This window comes from Lathyrus oleraceus, chromosome 3 (genome assembly GCF_024323335.1).
Source record: "Lathyrus oleraceus cultivar Zhongwan6 chromosome 3, CAAS_Psat_ZW6_1.0, whole genome shotgun sequence".
NCBI lineage: Eukaryota > Viridiplantae > Streptophyta > Magnoliopsida > Fabales > Fabaceae > Lathyrus > Lathyrus oleraceus.
This window is the reverse complement of record NC_066581.1, coordinates 239,135,828-239,143,305: the sequence shown is the minus strand read 5'-3', so window position 1 is coordinate 239,143,305 and position 7,478 is coordinate 239,135,828.

Sequence of the window (7,478 nt, the reverse complement as noted above, 5' to 3'; positions counted from 1 at the left end):
TTCATGGCATCCCCAAGACCATCGTCATGGCAGCGAACATCATCAAGGCGCCCGGATCCTGAACAAGTAATCTTAAAAAGGGATGGGCATGTTATTTTCTCGCCTTTGAAACCCCCAATGGAGATGAAATTTTGGAACATCCGTTTGTCATGTTGTTGTTGTATTTGTTATTGTTCTAGTACTGGTTCTTGTTTTAGTACTTGTTTTTGTTCCAGTATTTGTTTTGGTTTTAGTAATTGGTGTTGTAATGTTAGATGTTTGTGTTTGTTGTTCAAGTGTCATCTTCTATTTGGAATAAAAAGTAAACTTTAATGATAAATAGCATTGGTACACAGATTTATGAATATGAAAACTAAGTTGTGGAACTAGATCCACGATATGGACATTTGTTCTTATTATGCCCTAGTTGTCTACATATGCTACACTTCCTCTGCATTTTCTCTGCGACGTCCATTTCAGTTCTAATGCGCCTGCTATTTGGGCGACCACTTTTATTCCGCCGCATCGATTCGTTGTGCCAAACAATTTCCCCGTCATACTCTGGCCAATACGCCTCCAATGCTACCACCGGAAAGGGATTGTCGTATACATTGAGCAATGTTGCAACTTTGTAGATCGGAGACACTAGCGATAATGCATCGAAGTGGCTGTGTGAACACGCTGCAATGACATGGGAACAAGGCATACGATAGGCCTGAAATCGACCACAGTCGCACCAACGGTCTGGTATTAGGACCCTATACTCTTGTCTGGGCAGCCCTTGGTTGTGGTCAATTGTTTCCTTGACACTAAAAGTGTGGCCATGGCGGTCGAATTCGGTAACCCGATGGCTGCTGGCTTTGGCAGATTCCTGCCTCATAAACTTCATGCAGGCATCACTATATACTTGACTCGTCTGCAACACTTCATGCCAGCGCCTGCCTCTTGTTACGAACAACGTTGCCATCCGAAAATAGGTCGCACTCACCAATGCGGTTATCGGGAGGTTACGTATGCCCTTAAACACGCCGTTCATTGATTCCGCAAGATTTGTTGTCATGTGGCCCCACCTTACCCCATCGTCGTATGATCTAGTCCACTTCGCTCTGTCGATATTATCGATCCACCTCCCTGCATCAGAATTTGCCAACACTATTTCCCGGCGGTAGTATTGGAATCCAGGTTGGTTTAATGCATACCCCGCGTTTATCAAATGTTGCTTCAAGAAGTTATCCTTGAACTCCCGCATAAAATTTTGAGCAATATGCCTGATGTAGTAGACATGGGTAGACGGGGGGTCATGCCAACCATTTGCTGGATTATTATATGCACTGTCTATTGAAGCGTGTCTGTCAGAAATAACACAGATGCCAGCTTGTGGAGTCACGTGCGTTCGGAGATTCTTAAGGAAGAAACTCCAAGCAGCAGCCGTTTCTCCTTCTACCAATGCAAAGGCTATTGGGAAAATATTAGAATTTCCATCTTGTGCGACCGCCATCAGTAACGATCCTTTGTATTTCCCATACAGCCAAGTTCCATCGACTTGAACAAGTGGTTTGCAGAATGTGAAACCGATGATGCAGGGACGGAATGCCCAGAAAAGTCTATGGAATATTCCATTACCTTCTAGACGAGTTCCGTCAGGGGATTGTGCCGGCAAGGTCTCCATTATAGAAACCGTCCCAGGTGAATACAATCGTAGTGCAGCCAGGTAGCGTGGTAGTTGTTTGTATGATTCCTCCCAGTTACTGTATACCAGTTCAATTGCCTTGGTTTTCGCTAACCAAGCCTTTCTGTATGACGGTGTATATTTGAAAACAGCCACACAATGGGAGATAATTGTTTTGACCTTCAGTGACGGGTCAGCCTCAACTAGAGGTAATATGGAATGGCAGATCATATCATGGCTAAGTTTGCGATGATCCTGTGCCATGTTGGTGTTGACGCAAATGTGAGCTTGAGAAATGGACCCTATCACCCACGCATTATGTTTCTTCTTGTAGGATGCCATCAACCTATACCCACACTCCGGATTTTTGCATACAATAACGTATCTTTCCGGATTTGATTTGATAACATCGTAGTCAACACAGTTTTTCAAGTGCCAGTTCTTTATTGCTAACAGACACTCTTCCTTGGTCCGAAATTGGTCACCCTTCTTTAAGTCCTCATCAGACCTCATATATGGGTTGTAGAACATATCTGATGAGGGCTCATCCTCGCCCAAGTTAAGTGTTGTGAAGTGCGCAGGCGGTGAGTAGCGTTGCGCTATAGGTATTTGAACTTGGTCTTCGTCTTCAGAATCACGGTTCACCAAGTCATCAACCACGTCTTCAGCATCATCAACCACATCGTCTTCAACGTGGTGCTCAACATTTTGTTCGTCATCAATCACAGGATCAATAACCTGTGACTGAATATTCTGAGCTGGTTGAAATTGTTCCAACACAATGTACAACACTATGTATTCGTAACCAGAATACTCATGGTTACGAAACATGTATTTTGTCTCCATGTCATTTTGAATCAATGACTTATAAAACTTGACAGAGTTATTTTCTGAAAAAAAAGGTTGTTGATAAAAAATTTGGGACACGGGTTGTCTTAGTTTGGACTCAATCTTCCTTTTCAGATAAGAGAAGTCAGCTCCTCTATTTAGACAAAAACGAGTGCATTCGGTGTTTCTAAATAGGAAGCCAGACATATCACATTCATAAGTCTCACCATTGACGTGAGCTTTGATTTTGTATTGTGATGAAGATGCCATGTTTTGTGAAGGTTTTGTGAAGATATTGTGATGGTTTTGTGAAGATATTGTGAAGGTTTTGTGAAGGTTTTGTGAAGATATTGTGAAGATATTGTGAAGGTTTTGTGAAGATTGCTGTGAAGATATTGTGAATACCTTTGTGAAAATGTGTGTGAATATTTATACTGCAAGATTCTGACACATCTTTGCATGCATGTCTTCAACCAAGTCTGAACTTAGTCTCAGAGATTCCCACGCATGCCTGTTCCTCAAAAGTATTCACCACCAAGTCTGCAAGATTCCCACGCATGCCTTACACGTGTCACACCTTTGAATGCAACACTCCCACCTAGTCTGTACCAATGCATGCCAACCTATCCACCTAGCCTCCACCTAGCCTGAACTTAGTCTCAGAGATTCCCACGCATGCCTTACAGTCTCGGCTTTAGCTTTGCTTGCACCAAAAACTTAAACTTCTTGAACTTCCAATACTGAATATCACACTTCCAATACTAAACTACCTCTTTTTTCCATTATGTGTTTAAAATAATATTCAATCTTATTTAAGCTTAATAATTTATTTTAAACAACCTGATTATTTATTTTAAATAATATTCTCACGCATGCCTTCCACGTGTCACACCTTTGCATCATCAGGTTCCACCAAGTCTTCCCCAAGACAAGACAAGTGCAACCTAGTCTGCACCAATGCATGCCAACACTACCACCTAGCCTGCACCTATTCTGCAAGATTCCCACGCATGCCTTCCACGTGTCACACCTTTGCATCATCAGGTTCCACCAAGTCTTCCCCAAGACAAGACAAGTGCAACCTAGTCTGCACCAATGCATGCCAACACTACCACCTAGTCTGCACCAATGCATGCCAACACTACCACCCGTCTAGGCGAGTAATTAGACCTCCCCCGTGCGGATCGTACCATGGACCGCATCATATGTGATAAATCCCAAATTAATAATGCATTTTAATCATATCTTTGTAATATTTGTCTTGTCTATTATTTAAATAAAAATATTTTCTGTTTATTATCTTTATATCTTTATCTTTATATATATATATATATATATATATATATATATATATATATATATATATATATATATATATATATATATATATATATATATATATATATATATATATATATATATATATATATATATATATATATTAATTTACATGTGTATAAATATTTATTTACACGTATATAAATTAATTTTTTTTCCAAAAATTTATAAATAATATTAATTACTTATAAATTAAATTAATATATATATAAATTAATATATATATATATATATATATATATATATATATATATATATATATATATATATATATATATCTTGTAAATAATTTTATTTATATATATGTGTTAATATAAATTAATATAATTTATAAAAAATATAAATTCATAAACTAAAAAAAATTTAAAAAAAAAAAAAAAAAAAAAAGATTTAAGGGTAGGCGCCACTCCTAGTGGCGACTTGCCCTACCCTTTAAGGGTAGGCGCCAACTAGGGTGGCGCCTATGTGTATATTAGGGCAAAAATTGCCCATTTTTGTAATTTTTTTGAAAAAATGGGTATTTTTGAAATTTTTTAAAAAAATCTGATTATTAAAAAAAAAATTCGTGAGTAGGTTTAGAGTTCAATAAATTAATACTAAAGTGTAATATATTTATAAGGATTGATTACATATTTAAATTAATATAAACTTACTTTTTTGTGTTAGTCTGAAGGGACGACTATTATGCTTTAATTCAAAATGCAGGAAAAGATTAAAAGTATTTTTATGGTCTCTAATATATATACAAGAGCATAGGTTTTGTTGGAATCTATATTCTCTCTAATATAAGTTCAAGAGCATAGGTTTCATTGGAATCTATACTCTTCTATTGATCGTACATTTTTGAAAGAGTCTTTCTTTATTTTTTTTTAACATTTCATTTTCATCAATTTTGTTACAAATGATTCATTTGACTCCAATAATTGAATTAGCCGAAGGATTGAGAATAAGTTCCCAAGCGTTACTTGCAAATTGATTTAACTTTTTTTTTCATAGCAAGAGATTGATGTTTTTCAATGAGAACTTCATTGATGCCTTTTGGATTAATTTGGAAAACAAAAGCTATATGGTTACATACCTGGTTAAGGGAATGTCGGGTTGTGACCCCTTTAGAAATATTTTCAATGACATTTTAGATTGGATGATTTCTTGTGGTCCTCAATTCTTCGAGAAGATCACGATGATCACGACGATCACGACGATTTTTTGATGTTTAAATACGTTTTTAGAGATTTAAATACGTTCTTGAAAATTTAATCTTCTTTTTCAATGAACAATTTAAGAATATATAAATATTAAGTGCTCAATGGTTTATGATTTTTTTTTCAATGTATACAAATTATGCAGTAAAAGTTTCTAAGTCATTTTTGTATGAATACTTGAAAACTCAATAAAAATATTTGATGAAAGAGGTAAATTTGAATGAGGATATTTTTATTTTATTTTATAGTGTTAATGATACCTCTGCAAATTATGACAACCTTTAGAAAATATTCATGATCAATTTGCATTGATTTGGAAAAGGTAGGATGAAAGTGTGCAAGAAAAATGTGTGAAAATGATTCAGAATTTTTCACCAATTAACATAGGGAAATTGATTTACCCTTTCACGGAAACAAATTTCCTTGTTATTAGACATACAAAGTTTTTGAAAAATACACTAGGTAAACAAGTTTACTAGAGAGGGAAACAAATTTCCCTTTTGAAAAATACACTAGGTAAACAGGTTTACTAGATAGGGAAACAAATTTCATTTTTCATTTTTCTCAGAAATGGTTTGGCAGAGAGAAAAAAATACGAAAATTGAATAAGTTAAAATCCATTTTAAAAGTGAATCATGTAACAATATGTTGTCAAACTCTATAAGATATGAGATAAAAGTTATGAGCACCTGATTCTTATAAATAATGATTTAAAATATTATACCTTAGCATAAACATGATCTCTTATTGGGATCAATCTTATGACAATGGACCTTTTTATACTTGATTACTTCATTTAATCTTTTTATTCTTTGATCTTTCTTCTTAAGATAGCCTTTTGTCTTCATCAAAATCAAAATAAGAAGAATGATCATATCATCTTCACAATCTCCCAATTTTTGATGATGACAAATCCTTTTGATAAAAAGTTTTTGCTTGACTCCTGATTTCTCCCATATCTTTTATATCTCCTCAATCTTGCATATTTCGCCATTTCTTTTGCAATTTGTGCTATTATGTCTTTAGTATCCTGAAAAACAACAAAAATAATCATCCCTCTTCTTTCCTTTTTGACATTATCAAAAAGAAAAAAGTGTAAAATCCAAAGGAGTATAATAATATAAGGGAAATGATATAAAGATATAAAAATGCTTATCTTCTTCACAATACTATCATATGAAGTCAAAGTTGATATCAAGTTGATGCTTCTGTAAAGCATCTTTCAATCAATGAAAGTTTTAGAATTACCATATCATATGGTCTTGTATCTTGAAAGATCGATCTTGATTTGACAAAAATAACATATGGTCTTCAAGTACCTACAAAACAATTAGTAATACTTAGGTACCCAATATTATTTGGATCCTCTTGGGTTAGATCCTTTCCTCACTCGTACATACTCACCATAAGAAATACCATAATTTCTTATGTAGCAAGTATTAGAAGTATGACCTTTTGCATTACAATAAAAACAAGTGTGTCTAAAAGCATGGTTCTTTTTATTAACATAAAAGTTCTTTCTACCATGAGGCCTTTTATGATGATTTGTAACATAATCTTTCTTTGATTCCTTATCGTTGAATTTGCTAGTTGCCTTTATAAATATAGTTTAATTTGTACTAGGTTTATCAAAATTTGAAAATACAAGTCCATATTTATTATTTTAAAATCTTTAACTACTTAACACATTATCCAAGTCAATTTGTCCTTTTTCATATTTGGCAATGATTTGGTTTAATTCGACAATATTCAAGAGATGAACAGTTATTGCATGTTGAATTTTTTATTAAGTCTAACTCCACTTTTGTATTATTAACCTAACTTTCTAGGTTTAAAATAGTTTTCTCTTGTTTTGAATATTTGCTAGAAAGTTTCAAAAATATATCATATAATTCATGAAAAACACTTTGTAATTCATCATATGACGGGCTATCATCATTTCAGAATCACTAAACTCGTGTTCTTCATCACTTGAATTATGTGATGTCATCAATGTCTTGTTTGCATGATCTTCATCTGAAGATAAACTTATTTCATTGTCATCCCATGCTACATATGCTTTCTTTGACCTTTTGTCTTTCTTTCTCATGAATTTATTCTTCTTTTGAATTATAGGGCAGTCATTTTCGACATGTCCTCTTTTTCTACATTTAAACCAAGTAACTTTCTTTCTTGATACTTCTTTAAGACTTGTATCCTTTGTCCTTTATTTTCTCAAGAATTTTACAAATTTCTTAATTAGGTCGTCATCTTCATCATTAGAGGACTCATACTCATGATTGTTGTCATGATATTTAAGGAAATATATTTTGAATTCTTTACTTGGACTTCATGCTTCTCCAATATTTCAAGTTTTATCTCATGCTCTTGGAAATTTCCGAACAATGTTGCAGAAATCATTTTGGATAAGATCTTCTTTTCTGATATCCTCGTCACTTTCGGCTGTCATTCCTTGGTCAAAG